Source organism: Physeter macrocephalus, chromosome 9 (genome assembly GCF_002837175.3).
Source record: "Physeter macrocephalus isolate SW-GA chromosome 9, ASM283717v5, whole genome shotgun sequence".
NCBI classification, from domain to species: domain Eukaryota; kingdom Metazoa; phylum Chordata; class Mammalia; order Artiodactyla; family Physeteridae; genus Physeter; species Physeter macrocephalus.
This window is the reverse complement of record NC_041222.1, coordinates 52407703-52424986: the sequence shown is the minus strand read 5'-3', so window position 1 is coordinate 52424986 and position 17284 is coordinate 52407703. Positions and strand designations below refer to the sequence as shown.

Sequence of the window (17284 nt, the reverse complement as noted above, 5' to 3'; positions counted from 1 at the left end):
ACGGAAAGGTCAGTACTTAGGGATCCAGTTTTAGGTCTGCCATTAATTACCCACGTAAGACTAAACAAATTCCTTAACTTCTCTCAGCCTAGGTTTCATGTTCTGTCAAAAGAGTTTTAGAAAATATTCCTTCAATTTCCCTCAATTAAAAAATTTTTAATTTACCTCCGTTTTGAAAGGTCTTTGTTTTTCAATAATTTTTTAAGTAGGCAAATGTGTTCCTTTACTCAGTGGGTCTGAGGGAGTTAGGGATTTTTAGAAAATCTTAATTTTTATCTGCTTTTTCAATTATAACTTCAATAATGGCATCAAAATATATTGTAATGGCCTATATATATCTATACACACGACAATAGACAGTATATCTTCTGTCATCTAGCATGTGTTTACTAAGAGGCTGCCATGTTCATTTGTGCATGTTCATACATATACACACACACACCAGGGTATATTTCTGGAGAAAGATTATCTAAATTGAGATATGACAAATAATAGAAGTTAGCTAATAGATAACGGGAGGAAGTAGTATTTTTAGGTGGGATAGGGAGGGTGTAAAAACCTACTGGACAGAAGGAATAGCCCTTTTGAGAAATTCTGAAAGTTCATTAAGAATAAACTTAGCTTCAAAAGTTTTAACCTAGTTTAGGGAAAGGAAACTAATATTTGTTGAGGGCCTACTCGGTTTTAGGCAGTATTTGGTGAGTTATACTTGTTCTGTTACTTGATATATTACATATCTCCATGTAGCTCTTCACAGGGACACACATGTAACACTTTAATTAGGCAACTATTTATTACTGGTCAAGATGATCCAATTTAATTTTCTTCTTCCAGTCTCACCATTGCCATTTATTAGTGAATCACAGCTAACCCTTATTCCTGCCCTTGGAGTATCCTCTTTGTCCAGGCTTTTCTATCATCTCCCTTCTGATATGCAGATAGTATTTTAGACAATGACTCATGTAAAAACCACTTTGGGCTGATTCTGTTAAAGAATGTATTGTTTTTCCCCCCAGTGGTACTCTAATTCTCTTTGTGTAGACACTTGCAATTTATGCTTTTCTCTTATTTTAATACATTTTACAAAGAATAGTAAGGTCTTTCTTTAAAATTAGTGTAAAATATTGATGTTTCTAAAATTATATATTCAGGAGGTATATTTATTCTTTGAACTATTCCTTTAGCTGTGTGTTTGTGCACGCACACATATGTGTGTTTGTATGTGTGTTGGGGATAGGTAGGGGAAAGTGGTACCAGACACCCGTGGTATTTTTTTCTCTTCTCAAATAAGAATTCTAAACTTCATTTAAAAAAATATTTTGATCATCTCATTTTATATAGTATAAGATCTGAAACCCAGAGATAAGTGTATCTAGTTTTCTTACATAAGTTCCAGTGCTCTTAGAATAATACAGATTAACCATGATAGCATATCATGAGCTTGTATATGGCAAGGTACACATTTATAAAACTACTCTTCAGTGGTGCCCAAAATATCCTCACATGGATGCTCAACTTAAAAAGTATTTTTAGAGGATGACTAAAAAATTGAATTTATACCTTTCAACCCAGAGGATTTGAGAAAATACTTACTGACTATTTGGAAAACTTGTGCATAAAATTAGCTGGCTATTATCTAGTTAACGAGTAAGGTCTGCTGTCTGGTTGCTATGAAGTGGAAGTGAACGGCTGTTGGAAAGAGGATATAAATGGTGTTTTATGAGGTTATATTGAGCTTTCTTTTTGTTTTCAATTTAAGATTTTGAAAAAAAGTAATTTTAAAGATAAGGAAACATCTAGTGTAAGTCACCATCTCTATTCTAACATGTAATGGCTGATTAGGTTATTAAACTAACATGTTCAGTTTTCTCTTGTAAAGGAAAAGGATGAGACTGTTTTGGATTTTTTTTTGCACATGAAAAAGGAGCAACTAATAATAAATTATTCTATGAAATGGTTAATTTTTTTATCCATTCATTCAACAGATGTTTTCTTAGTGCCTATTATGTGCCAGGTTGTGTTAGGTGCTAAATAAAAGAACTTACAAAGCAAAGTCCCTTCTGTTTAGGAACTGATCAGTACTTTGGAAGAGACTTACCTTTAAAGCAACAATTGGAGTACAGGAATGCAAGGCATATAAGAGATACCTATTTTAGGGTCATATAAATAAGCTCAAGAAAAGAATCGAAAGCGAGATGGTATGAGCTGAGCTATGAAGAACTCAGCCTGAGTAGGAACTTAGCCAGAAGGGGAAACAGGAAAAGAGTATTCAGAGAACAAGGAACACAATAGGAAAAACACAGAAGTGAAAGAACATAACATATTCAGGGAATAGCATGTGGTTTGGTTTTTTTTTTTGTAGTGGAAGGGTGATATGAGTGAATGGTGGGAAATGAGCAAGATAGGAACATTTACTTCATGAAATGCCAAAACCAAGAAGTTTATATATTGTCTTAGGTGATGAAAAGCTCTTTTAGGACATTAGTGGGAGAAGGACAAACAGAATTTATGCTTGGGATAATATGCCTATTATAGAATAGAAAATGGATTGGATGAGGAATTAAAGAAGAGAGATTAATTAGAAGATTCTAGCTTCTGGATGCAGTATAAAACTCCCATCTACACAGGGAGATCAGCTCGGTGGTTTGTGACCACCTAGAGGGGTGGGATAGGGAGGGTGGGAGAGAGGGAGACACAAGAGGGAAGAGATATGGGAACATATGTATATGTATAACTGATTCACTTTATTGTAAAGCAGAAACTAACAAACCATTGTAAGGCAATTATACTCCAATAAAGATGTTAAAAAAAAAAACAAAAACAAAACTCCCATCTACCACTCTTCTTTCCCAAAAAGTTTAGGTATAGAACTATAAATACTCAAAAATCAGTGAATCCTTAGATTGAAATTCTAATTATTTCATTCTACAATACAGAAAAGGATATCAAACACTTTAAATGACTTGCCCCAAACCAGAGGGTTTCCAACAAAGTTAGAATTTAGGACCCTGATCTCCTCTTTCTCAAAAAACACATATTAAAATTCACAAGGAACCAGCCCTTAAGCTTCATAGAAATATTTTAACGAAAGTATTAATGATGATATGTCTGTGTTAGCAGTACCATAAAACAAGTGACCTTCACGGACAAAAGTGTCTGTGGTTAAAATTAAAAAGACAAAGGAAAATTAGATCTGATTATTAATGTAATTAGTTGATGATCCAGTGGGGTGTCAGATCCATCAATGCTAGTTATTGACTGATGATAGTGGAGCATTCAAATCTTCAAACTGGTGCTCAAGTCCTGCTCCCAGAAATAATGAGAGACCTGCTCCCTCCATCCTGCCTCCTTGCAAGGTGCTAATGCCGCATTCTGAATAATGATGTGCAATCCCAGCGTACAGGCAGTACTGCTGTTCCTCCACATTAAGTCCACTGTTTTGTTTTCTGCTGCTGTAGGTTCTGATTTTTTTTTGAAAATTGGGCATTTTTGAAGTGCTGTCATGAATACGATGGGGAAAGAATATTATAATCAACCCTTCTTAAGAGTTGCCAGATTTACAGTATGTTCATAAACCTCAAACAAACAAAAAAAATATGTTGAGTATAACCCACTATAGTGCTTAACATTTACATAGAATCTTTTTTTTTTTTAATAACCACTTCGAGGCTTCTGTTGGTGCCTAAATCACATTTAAAGGTATAATTTGGCAACCATGTTGCTACTGGCTCCTTCGAACTAAAAATTTCAGTGTCTGATAAATAGAAATAGTTGTTCGTATAGAGGGCGACCACTTTATAGGTACATATATTTATTCAGGTGGATGACTTTAGTGGGCTGTTAAACTTGATAATATTCACTGTGAGATTATTCAGTCATCATCCCTTTTGAGGATAAGCAATTTGCCCAAGAACATAGGTTACTGAATAGTAAAACAATGTTTTATTTCTGAAAATAAGGATTTGCTAAAGAGTTTAGCACTTGGCAGTCATAGTACAACAAGGTTTAGACTGTTCTATTCCAATAAAACAATTCATGTACCTCATAACAAAGGGGATAGATCAAAGTATGGAATATTCTTTAGTCTTTATGGCTTATGTTCTGAGATGCTTGGTGATACCTCTGTTAGGAAATAAAGGAAGACTACCTCTTGATCCTCCAAATGAGAAAGGAAAGTTGTAATTGGATGTCATCTTTGCCAGTTATTTTGGCTGTAAAATAGAGGCAGTTCATTTCAAGAGTGAAGCAGTTGCCAGTTTGTAGTCACAGATTATAACTGTGGAAAATCTCTTTCTCCCTGCTCCTTCTGAGGTAATGGAGGACTCTGCTGAAAAACTTATGTCTACTTCTTGGAATTGAATGTTTCACTAATTTATTAAAGGAGACTCTTCATTTTAGAGGGAGCAAGACTAAAGGGAATTCCTGAGTTTGGGGATTTAGTTTTACACAATGGGATGCTGTTGTACCCAGAAGTGTTCACCTAAAATTGTAAAGGTCACTTTATATTCCTATGCTGTTAAATTGTTTTTGAAAATATGGTTACAGATGAAAGCACAGTATTTCCTTATTGGTGGGAACAATTCATTTTCTGTATTATAAGATATTTAGCATGTTTCCATTTTGCGGGGAAAGGGGTTGGTATAAATAATATTGAAATGGATGATCAGAGTACATAAATGTTTGTGTCAGCATATGTTGATACGTCCTTTTGAGAGATTTCCAGAAGTGAAATAAGTGGGTGAAAGGGAGCAAATATCTTGTAGAGTTTGATATGTGCTGGAAAATTGCTTTCCAGTTTATACTACCACCAGCAATGAGTGAAGAGGGCAATTTTATCACACCTGTTCATCACTATCAAAACAAAACAAAATATCGCAAAAGGCTTGCTTTATTAAAAATAGTATTATTTGCTTTTTGCAAATAAATTCCCTCAAAGATAGATATAGGCCAAGCTGTTCTCAGTAATTAAAATCTTTGTGTTAGACTCTTTCTTTGGGTCAGGAGAGAATCACTTTGAAAGTACATTTGGGGAGGCAGGAAATGGAAGCTGTGTCCACTGACAGACAAGCCCTTGAAACCTGGAAAAATCAGGAGAGCATTGGTTATGCAATAAGCCCATAAAAGAGAAAGATAACTATTAAATAGAAAATGGGAGAACACTGAAGATAATATTTACCTCTGTTGCATGTTTGTGTATAGCTGTAATCTAACTTTGGAAATTACCAATTGCATTAGTTTTCTAGAGCTGTCATAACAGCATATCTATTGAACTTGCTCCTGAAATTGGGTCATATATCAGTAGGGAAATGAAAATGGAGTGAAAATTTTCTCCGAGATAGGTTGAAAAATTAAGTCATTTTAAGGACCTAACATTTAAATAAGGTAATGAGGAGTAATTCTGCCCCTATCCTTATGATCTTCTGACAGTTTTGACAGGGAAGAACGATGTAGCCTGGAGAAAGTCTTCCATGATAAGCTCTATGGCTTATGCTTACAAACTTACTGTATGTCACATGGAAATGGATACATCCAATTGTGACCATAAATGGCATAAAGTTATTCTGTACTTCACAATATGAATAAGGTATGGAAAAAAATTAAATGTAGCTTTTAAATACATGCACTGTCTCATGCATACATTAGCAACTCTTTACTTGGTACCACTAAAGAAATAGACAGGGATAAGAAATAGTATAAAATACTGACTTTGTATCTGAAAATTAGCTATATACATTATATAGTCAAATTTATTAGATACTAATAGTTAATAAAGGTGGGAGCAGTAACAAAATCTCTGAAGTATTCATATTGGGTATAAGGGGCATACATCACTGTGCTGCTTATTTATTTTGGAGTAAAATAGTGTTTCGGCTCTGATGAAGTAACTGTTGGCTTAGAAATACTTTGGTAAGAACACCTCTTGTGCTCAAAACATAGGAAGGACATGTAGATCCTGTGACATTTCATTGCTCTGCATTTTGACCATTTCTAAGTTTGCTCTAAATATAGGCTTCTCTTTTGAATCACAAAAGTAAAAACATAAATTCTCCTATTCTTTCCTCCTCCTTTCCCCAGTGCATCACTTTTAGCTGTCCAAATTCACCTGTAATTAATGAATAGTTTTAAGGAATTTCCTCCTGAGATTTTTGGCTTTTGCAGAGAAGATCCTTGAGGGCAGTTTACAAATTAAAAAATGGTATGTTTTTTAGTTTGTAAATACCACTAAATCAAAATTTAAAAAATTATAGTTTACAGGTTAAATATTCTTAGCACCATGATAATAATAAGATACTCTCAAATGAGCAAAATGAGACCAGTGCAGAATTACACTTTAGTTTACCTTAAATAGTAACAAACTGTTACCAAAGTTTAGTTTTACTCCAAGTCAGTGCACATATTGTTTCTTTATGTAAATATTCAATAGGCATATATCTTAGATTTGCTTAAAGAAGGTTAGTTGTTATTTTTATGTAAATTAAAAAATAGAACAGTAATATTCAACCACCTTATTTTTTATTTTGGTTGTTAACTATTGAATTATGGTGTATTATCCAATTTCTAATAATAAGGCAAATAACCTATCTCTTAATCAAACTGAATTATATCAAGAGGCATAATATATGGCCTTAAATTTAGTGTTCTTTAAGAGAAAAAAAACTGAAAAATGATAATCCACCAAAATATTTTCTGACCTTGAAAAACATTTGAGAAAAGGAGTGAGAATACAGTTACCTAGAGGGTTCAGATTGAGGCAGTGTAAAAAACTTTGTGACTAGTACCTGATCAACCTGAATTTAATGCATGGCTTCATTAAGTACTAAGTGAGCAGTGTTTAAGTAGGACTCTTGACCAGGGTTAGTACTCTTTTTCCTGAAGATTCACTCTACATAAATGATGTGATCTCATAATTTGGGAGGGTTTGTGAAGAGCTGAGGTAGCAGGAAACTCCCATATCCCCTGCTAATTCAGACAGGTTTTCTCAACCTAAGCACATGATTGATATTTTAAGATGAACAATTTTTTCTTGTGGAGGCCTGTCCTGTGAATTGTCGGCTGTTTAGCAGCATCCCTGGCCTCTACCCACTATATGCCTATAGCACCCTACACCAAGCTGTGACAAAAAATGTCTCCAGGGATTGCCAAATGTTCCGGGCCATGGGAGTGGAGGGAGGAAATTAGCCCTGGGAGAAAATGCCTGAGTTAAAACAGTTGAATGATGTCAATGAAATGATGATACACCACCTCCGTTTCACCACCATCAGCAGATCTAAGAATCAGCTGCTGGTCGAAACATAGTTTTCCAAATATATTGTCTATCAGGTTTGATATTTAGAATTTTCCTTATTGAGTCTATAGGTGTTTTATTCTTTCTTTTTTATTCTTCCTTTTTTTTCATTTTCTCATCTCAAGTCTTTTTTTCCCCCCCTCATTCTAGCCTATGCTAAGTTCAATTCAACCACTCTTTTAACATATGTCTCCTCCCTTTCCTCCTGCAACTTATTTCCATATGAGAAAAATCACAGCAAACACCCTTAATCCTATCTTTAAAACCCCAATTATTCCTACTGGCCAGAGAAATGGAGATTTTAGAATTTGGGGATTGTTTTTTCTGTGAATCCAGCCCTGACTTTGTTGATACCATGTTTTTCTGTGATAAATTCCTTATAGTCTGGCTGTAATGCTGACTATCCAGAGTTTCGTACTTTCTCTTCACCTTATGCTTCTATTCCCATGGATGTTAGACAACTGGATTCTTGCTTGGCTGGTGAAAACTTTAAGTGCCTCCCTGTCATTTACCAAGATTTTCTGTTCCTCTAGTCATGCAAGACCATAAGTAAAACACAGAACATAGAATGATAGCTATTAAATACCACTTAAAATACCTCATTCCCCTGCAAAAACAAAACAAAACAAAGACCAAAAAAATGCCACTTTTATTTTGATTTCTCTGAATTTCTTTCATGAATAAAGTTTCATTTTTTTAATGTGTTTCTCAATTATTTTGCACTTAATTATAATTGTGTGAATATAAATATAATTGTATTAAAATAGAAGAAATATTGGGCTGGCCAAAATGTCCATTTGGGTTTTTCCATAGCATGGTACCAAAAACCTAAACGAACTTTTTGGCCAACCCAATACAAACTTTTTTCATACTGAGAGATGAATAGACTAGAAAGCATGAGTTAAAATATTTTTTAGATATTTAAATAATTTAATATATTTGAACTGTTTTTACTTTTCAAACATTTTATAGTTTTTAATAGCTAATGTTTATTGGCCACTTCCTATGCCCTAGGAAGGGTTCTAAGCAATTTATTTGTATTAACTAATTTAATCTTTGCAACTTCATTATAAGTGATAAACTGAGGCTAAGATAAGGTTATGTACATTGTCTAAATCCAAACTGGTTAGTAATCCAAGGACCAAAGTTAGGCTCCCGAAAGTGTGAAATTCTAGTTTGGGCCATAAAATTTAAAAGATAGCCTAAATTTGTGTGTGTGTGTGCATCTGTGTGTGTGTGTGTGTGTGTGTATTTTTTTAAGCAACAAAATCCTGTCACTAAACATTACCTTATGTAGACCTTTCAAGTGAGAGAGGAAAAGTGTGTACAAATGTGTATGTGTTTGTGTATGCACTTGTACACAGCTACTTACTTGGCTTGAATAATGGCTGAAGGAATGTTATAGGCAACGTGGAGTCTTCGTTTCTTCCCATTGCCCAGAAGTTCCTGAGGCATTACCATATAAAAATGAGAACTTTGTAATTCAGAGTTCAAATCCAGTTTACTGGATTACCACTCTGGTGCCTTCTAGAACTAAATTCATTTAGGTTAGTGATCTTTACATATGGAAGAAAACATTATACTTATTTCTATTTTATAGGTGCTATTTATTATTCATGGTTAAATTATTATCCCAACATACTGGTAGAGATCACAAAGGAAGTTTGTTTCTCTGATTTTTTTCCCCCCATCTGGAGATTTCAGGCAGATAGAATGTCAAAAACCATGAATGAAGTAAGTGGTTCTTTCATTCTGCATTTAATTGAAGTCCTTGTAATTAGTATTATCACATTTGCAATGAGGGTTCTTAGATTTAGATCTGTCCTTTTATGTGGGTGGGTCTCTGGACATATTTGGAAATGTGTCACTGCATCTAATAGAATAATAAAATAGAAATGATGGAAATATTGGGCTTTAGCACAGCAATATGTGATTCTGTTTCCTCTTTTGATTTCTAAAGTACTCAAGTTCATTTGAACATATTTACATCTATTATCTGCACATATTTTAGTCTCACTACCTGAAAGTTTGAAACATTATTACTGTGAAAATGATTCTCTGTTAACTTTAATTGGCGCGCTGATGCCACTTTTTGATCAACAAATATTCTAAGGCTTTTATTATTATAAAACCTGTTTAACTTGCCTCTTCATCTTCCTGTTTTAAACATAGTAATTCATTTAGGATTTTTGAAAAGTGGTGTCTGAATTTTTGCCTAAAATTGACTTTTATGTATCAGGAGCTAAATTTGCTTCTATATTTCTTTCTGGGAAAAAAAATTGTTTTAAGACATAAAGGAATAGAGATCCTTTGGAGATTCAGATTGAGAGATATATCAGAGTATTTATCTCTCGTCCTTTTTTTCTTAATGAACTTCATCTAAAAAAGACAGAAGATAGACCATCTTTTTGAGTTAATGGGCAGATACCCATTTTGAGCAATGGTTGAGGTTTAAACCATGTCTTGTTTTATGTATTGGTATTTCTCAATCTGTTTGTAATACTAAGTATATTAATTAAAAAATATATATATTTTTACAATAGGTTCCTGTCCTGAGACCACAGCAGGATGTGCCTTGGACAAAGGTATGCACATTTAAAATATTTTTCAAATTTTCTTCATAAGTAAAGTATAAAAATGTTATAATAATTACATTATTGTCTCAGGCTTAGATATATGGAATTACAATACATGTTTATGTATATGATATATACTCTTTCATCTGGCAAAATATGATTCTAGTGATAAAGTATCAGAATAAAATATCTGATTATTAAATACATAGCATTGCCTGGACACAGAATGCCTTAATCCACACAACCTATATTCAAAGGACTGTTGTCGCTAATGCTCTTGCAAGTAAAACAGTGGAACTATTCTAAGGTTGATGGAAGGTATTTAACATAGTCTTTAATGACGCTGATGAGTAAATTACTGAAATAGGATATAGGTCAGTTAAATTACCAGTCAAGAACTACCTAAGAGTGTCTAGGTTTTGGTGAATCAAATGGTGAAATTAGTTTAAAATTACAAACCAGTGTGAAAATAGGAAGCAAACAGGAAAATAAACACACATGCACAGCTAAGTAAGTATATAAATGTGCTACATGAAAGATAAGGCGGCCAGTATAAGGCTGATACAGGATGCCTCTGATTTCCTACCATGGGTAAAACTGATAGCCAGTGGGAACCTGCTCTGTAGCACAGGGAGCTCAGCTTGGCGCTCTGTGTTGACCTAGATGGGTGGGAGGGAGGGGATGTATGTATACATATAGCTGATTCACTTCATTGTACAGCAGAAACTAACAACATTGTAAAGCAACTATACTCCAATTAAAAAAAAATGGAACAAAGAACATTATAAAGATCAAGAACTGTAATAGCCTTGAATCCTAAGAGGGAGCTGAAAAGAAAGTATATGTAATGAATAAAAAGTACTTGGTGGGAGCTCTGAGTTAAGACCAAAGGAACTAAGATTGGCAAGGTCTGTAGTGGACAAAGGTGAAGACAGATGAAAGTGAAAATGAAACTCACAAATAGGAGCTACTAAAACCAGTCCTTCACTATGGAGAAAACATGAGAAGACTTGCTTGAATTAACACGTGAGGAATTTAAGTGATAAAGTATTGATAGAAGGTTTGATGTTGTTTATTTAGAGGTATTTAAGTATCAAATGGATTCACAAATGTCTGATTATAATTTCTCTAAAGCTTCTCTAGATCATTTACTCTACCTGGGGGTCCTTCCAACCCCACACAGAAACTGGCAAGGCAGTTCTTTTTTATTTTTCTGCATGATAAAGTAATTTTATATTGAAAGAAAAGTTGGAAGTTGGTTTGTGGTTATAAGAAAAATGTGGCTATATACGCTAACATGAATAATAGTTGATGTCTGTATGCATAGTTTTTGGGGAAATACACTTATATACACATTTATATTTTAAATTTGGCTCTAAATATATGGTATGTGTTCCACATTACACTTATATGAAAGAATAAGCTATTCATCTACATATATGGATAATTTTCTGAGATTTTAATATTGAAATACACTTAATTTTTTTTCACTCTTTTTCATATGTTTTTACTCTTAGTCATTTTCAGTCCCTATTCAGAGATGGGTATGACTTTAGAATATCCAGGGAAAATATGCCAGCTGATGTACTCTGCCAGACAGGGAATGAATGTCTCCAGGCACAAATCTCTGTTGTGTCAAGGCTTTGGCATGACATTTGGCAGGGAACTAAATCAAACATAGCACAATGCAAATAATCTCGGTTTCTCATAGATGTACAGCCTCAACCTCGAACTTGCTGTTAGTCATTTCTACTCTTCCCCCTGATATTCCAGGGAGCAACATTTCTAGTAATGAACTGAAAACTGGGCATTTCCTAGGTGTTCTCATAGTGTGAGGAAGTGGGAGGATCGTGGCTTTGAAATTGGACCTTCCTGAGTTTGAAATGCCACTTTGTCATTTACTAGCTGTGGAATTCTTAGAAGGTTACTTCAGATATAAAATGAATTTAGTAATAATTATCACAGGGGTTGTGTGGCTATTAAAATGAGTTAACTGTCCTAAAGCACCTCTTATACATGCTACATAATAGACATTTAATAAATGTCCTTTACTCCTTCCCATTTCTGTAATGAGTTCAGTTTTGTGTTAAATTTGTAAATAACCATCTCGATCATTCTGTGAATAGAAGAGAAATGATTCTACATTTGTAAGCTTGAGATTATGTAAGCATTTACAGTATAATATTTGTCTTTATCTTTGTGCATTCTTTTTGGTGAAGGAAGTGTTGTGAACTTCTTGATCATTTTTTATATCAGTTCTTTTTTTTAAAGGTTGCATTTGAGGGAACTCCGTGGCAGTCTAGCGTTTGGACTCAGTGCTTTCAATACTGGATCCTGGGTTCCACCCCTGGTTAGGGAACTAAGATCCCATAAGCCATGCAGTGGGGCCAAAAAAAAAAAAAAAAAATTACATTTGATACAAAGGGTCTTTATGTTGTACAAGAAAAAAAAAAAAAAAGATTACATTTGATACAAAGGGTCTTTATGTTGTACAAGAGCAGGATGCATGCCTTTGATTTAATTTTAGGCCTTGTTAGTGTGCTCAAGGATGAAAAACCACATTGTAAAATGTAGATGGGGGCTTAGAAAAATTGCATTTCCATAGCACACTCAAACTATCTTAGTTTAATAGTTCACTTCAGCTCCCTTATTAAGAAATTACTATGTGTCATATACTGTGTTAGGTGCTAAGGGTGCAAAGAAGAAAGAGATAGAAATTCTCTGCCTTCAGGGGAATTATAATCTTAGAAGGAAGGAGACTTGGAAACATGTCATTTTAGAATGATGTGTGTAACAATATAGGCGTGAGGTGCCAATGGGGGGGCCCTATGGAAAAATCATTCCAATCAGTCTGGCTCCCTGGAGGGTTTGACACTCGGGTATTTTGAAAGGTGATGATGAATTGGTTGATTATCAGTTGAATGTAGAGGCATAAGGATTGGGATGATGTCAAGAAGAAAGGCAGGAAAATCAGTTAGGAATCTGTTGTCTGAACTGAAAGAGAGATGGTGGTAATAAAGGTATAGACTTGGAATTGGGAAGTGAAATCCTCCCACTTTGTTCTTGAAAGTATAGATTTAAGATATATTTGAAGGTTATTTTTATAGGAGTAAGATGTTTATCATAGTGTTATTTATAACATGATAATAGGAACCAAATTAACTATTAAATCATAGGGAAACTGTCAAATAAATATTAATATTTAAGACATTTTACAGCTTCTAAAATACATTATTTTGAAGATTATTTAAGGAGGCTGTGTTCTTAAAAGTCAGGCCAAACTCTGAAACAGTATTATAATACCATGCCTCTTTTATACATGTGCTTTTATACACATATTTATATAAAACACAGAAACACAGAGATACTCAAATGATTATATATATGATGTGCTTTTGTTAGGGGATAGGGTTCAAGGAAAGCACACAGAAAAAGACTGGAAAGAAACACATCCAGCATGATTAATGGTGATTATTTCTGTGTGGTAGGTATATGTGTGACTTTTATTTTTCCTGAAATTTTATGTTTTACATTTTATATAATGAACATGTTGAACACATTCTATGTGACTCCCATGAGTCCTGCCTTTGTGTAATTCCCTCCCACTGAGTGTGGACAGAACCTCTGACTTGCTTCTAACCACTGAAATATGGAGAAGGGGACAGGATACCACTCCTGTAATTATGTTATATGACAACGGTTATGAGATGACAGTCCCACGTGTACATTACATTATATAAGAATACATTTTGTTAGAAGACTGGCTCTTGCTCTCCTGCTGGCCTTGAAGTAAGCTGCCGTGGTGGGAGAGGGTCTAAGGAGAGGGCAACATGGCAAGAAACTGAAAGCCTCTAGAGCTGACAGTGGCCTCTGGCTGGCAGCCAGCAAGAAGTCAAGGATGCAGTTCCTACAGTCATAAGATAAATTCTGCCAACAACCTGAATATACGTGTGTTATATAAAATATATATCTGCCCCCAGTTCCTGACTCAGAACTCCTAAAACTGCTGTAATTTTCTAAGAGCACTAGGAGTATCTTTTGTTCTAATATTTGGTCTTTGACCCCAGTTCCTGATGCAGAGCTCCTAAAATCCTTTGGAATTTCCTGGGAGACAGGAGTGGTTTTTGTTTGTTTGTTTTTTCTGCAGTACGTGGGCCTCTCACTGTTGTGGCCTCTCCAGTTGCGGAGCACAGGCTCCGGACGCGCAGGTTCAGTGGCCATGGCTCACGGGCCCAGCCGCTCCGCGGTATGTGGGATCCTCCCAGACCGGGGCACGAACCCGTGTACCCTGCATCGGCAGGCGGACTCTCAACCACTGAGCCACCAGGGAAGCCCCAGGAGTGTTTTTTTTCCTAGTGAAGTGACTCTTGGTGGTCTCCGAGATGGCTTCCTGATGGGGGCTGGTCACCAAAAAGACCAAGCCTCGATTAGAAGCTTAGAACTTTCAGTCTCTCCTCCCATTTTTCAAGAAGGGGGAGAGAGGCTAGAGATTGAGTTATGATTGATCATACCTATATGATGAAGGCTCCAAAAAATCCCCCAAATGAAGGGTTTGGAGAGCTTATGGGCTGGTGAATACATCCACATGCTGGGACGGTGACACACCCCAATGCCATGGGGACAGAGGCTCCTGCCCTCAGGACTCTTTCAGACCTCACTATATATCTCTTCATCTTGCTGTTCATTCCCTTTAATATACTTGTAATAAACCAGTAATCTAGTAAGTAAACTGCTTTCCTGAGTTCTGTGTGCCACTCTAGCAAGTTAATCAAACCCGACGATTAGGGTCATGGGAACCTCTGATTTATAGCCAGTTGGTTGGAAGCACGGGTAACACCTTGGACTTGAGATTGGCATCTCAAGTGTATGTGGGGAGGAGGACAGTCTTATGAAACTGAGCCCTTAGTCTATAGGATCTTTGCTAAGCTAACTCTGTGCATAGGTCCAAGTCATGCCTGGACCTATGCACAGAAACTGCGAGATAATAAATGCATGTTTTGAGCTACTAAATTTGTGGTAATTTGTTATACAGCAGAGGAAACTAATTGCTACAGACTCACTTGTGTCCTCTCCAAATTCATATGTTGAAGATCTCACCCCCAATGTGACTATATTTAGAGATAGGGCTTTTAGGAGGTAATTAAGGTTCTATGACCTGAGGGTGGGGTCTTGACCCAATAGTATTGGTGGTCTTAGAAGAAGAAATCCCACCCCTCCCCCACCCTTTGTATGCACACAAAGAAGTCATGTGAGCACAGAGTAAGATGGTGGCTGCCTACAAGCCAAGAGAAGAGGATTCAGATTGACACCTGCCTTTCCTCTCTGCATCCCTGCCAACATTTGGTGTTGTCAGTGTTTTTATTTTAGTCATAGGTGTGCAGCAATATCTCATGGTAGTATTAATTTTCATTTCTCTAATTGCTAATGTGTTTGAACATCTTTTCATGTGCTTATGTGGCATCTATATATCCTTTCAATGAAATACCTGTTGAAATGGTTTTCCTGGCTCATAAATGGAGTGCTGCTTTTAAACAGTTGAGGTTTAAGAGTTCTTATGGTTAGTGTGTTGAGTAATATGTGTATGATATCTGAGAGGAGATGGTGGAGAAGATGAAGAGGTATTATTTAGAAGTCCAGATAGGGAAACAGTCAAAAAGTAGTTTTATGTATAAGTCGGAAGCCCTGGCAAAATGTCAAGAATAGAAATATATTATAAGGCTGTGATATTCAAAGATATGGGAGTAGATCTTGGAGGACAACAACTTCAAGCTGTTGTGTTTTCCTGAAGCACATACTGTCCCTTACGCTCAAAAATTTCACTGTATGTTAATAAAGAAAGGCACTTCCATTCCCTGGACTTGAAATTTTATATAAAACACTGTTTTCTCATTTACCATAGACCTTCAATACTACTAGTATTTGAGTGATTTCAATAAGATCTATGAATTTTCTTCAGTGGAAAAATGAAATTTATGTTTGGTGTGTGGCAAAGACAGGGATACAGAAAAGGCTTGGTAGGGCTATAATCTGGAACTCATGTTACCCATAGAAGTAGGATAGATATTTTGTAAGGAGATCTTTCTCAAGACACTGTAAGAAATTTCAGTTCAGAGGGCAAATCCATTATCTGGGAAGGCTGTTGATACAGCCATGGTAGTTCATTAAAGCAGTAAATATAGGCACGTTAACATGAACAAATATACAACATCAGGTGGGAGGAGAAGAAAAGAAAGCAATATCTTAAAGTGTAGAAAGACTAGAGCATGTTTGTCTATAGAGGTATCCATTGGCAGGGTAACAGTTCATTTGAGAGAGAAATTGATGGTTCAAAGATATCTACCTGATTTTCTGATCTTTCTGCAAAATTTAAAATATGGTACTGGTGCCAACCAAACAGAAGTCCACTCAAGAGAACAGGGACCAAGAGGCTCCCCTGCTGTACTAACACTAACCCTATAGTTGCTGGGTTTTGGGGACTCCTGGAGGGGAGGCCAAGTCTGAAAAGACAGTGGGAGAAAGGGGGCTTGAATCAGTGCCTATTTACCAACTCTATATAAGTACTTTGGTATTTTAATAACCAGAGTAGCCAATACCGATACCAAATTAGCCAAATACTTGCATGGACTATGTGTCTATTACTAGTGGGTCTCAGTGGAACTGGTTAGGAATAGAATGACTAAGAATCAACAGGCCTGCTTGGTCACAGATAAAAATTGGGAGAAGAACAATAAGGATCTACTGTATAGCAAAGGAAGTATTACTCAATATCTTCTAATAAACTACAATGGAAAGGAATCTGAAAAAATATATATATATACACCCACACGGACACACACATATATATGTATGTATAACTGAATCACTGTGCTGTACACTTGAAACTAATAGAACATTGTAAATCAACTATACTTCAATTTTTAAAAAAAAACAGGAGAAGGATTATTTTTTATTTTTGGGGTTTTTTTTTGCGGTACGCGGGCCTCTCACTGCTGTGGCCTCTCCCGTTGCGAAGCACAGGCTCTGGACGCGCAGGCTCAGCAGCCATGGCTCACGGGCCCAGCTGCTCCGCGACATGTGGGATCTTCCCGGACCGGGGCACGAACCCGCGTCCCCTGCATCGGCAGGCGGACGCTCAACCACTGCGCCACCAGGGAAGCGCCGAGAAGGATTATTTTTGACAAGTATGTTACTGTTGAGATTAACAAAATTGTTTTGGTAGAAGAGTCTGAAATACAGAAGATATATCTATCTTTCTATCTATATTTTTTTCATTAAACACTACCTGCTGTCCTCTGGCAAACCCACTTTCCTGCTGGATGATGTCATTGCTACCTTAATCACAGTTGGAGACCCCTTAGCATTTCAGTCCCTTTTTGTTGTTAACATGTCTTATTTTTGTTGTTATGCAATTGTTTTGATTATC

At 35.9% G+C, this 17284-nt stretch overlaps 1 long non-coding RNA gene across 1 annotated transcript in view; it reads left to right on the top strand.

Moving 5' to 3' along the window:
- The window catches only part of LOC129392419 (uncharacterized), a 652843-nt gene that overhangs the window by 142432 nt on the left and 493127 nt on the right, over positions 1-17284 (top strand). The window contains exon 2 of the long non-coding RNA XR_008618245.1: positions 9829-9870. This is a non-coding gene — a long non-coding RNA (uncharacterized lncRNA). The remainder of the gene's footprint in view (positions 1-9828; positions 9871-17284) is intronic.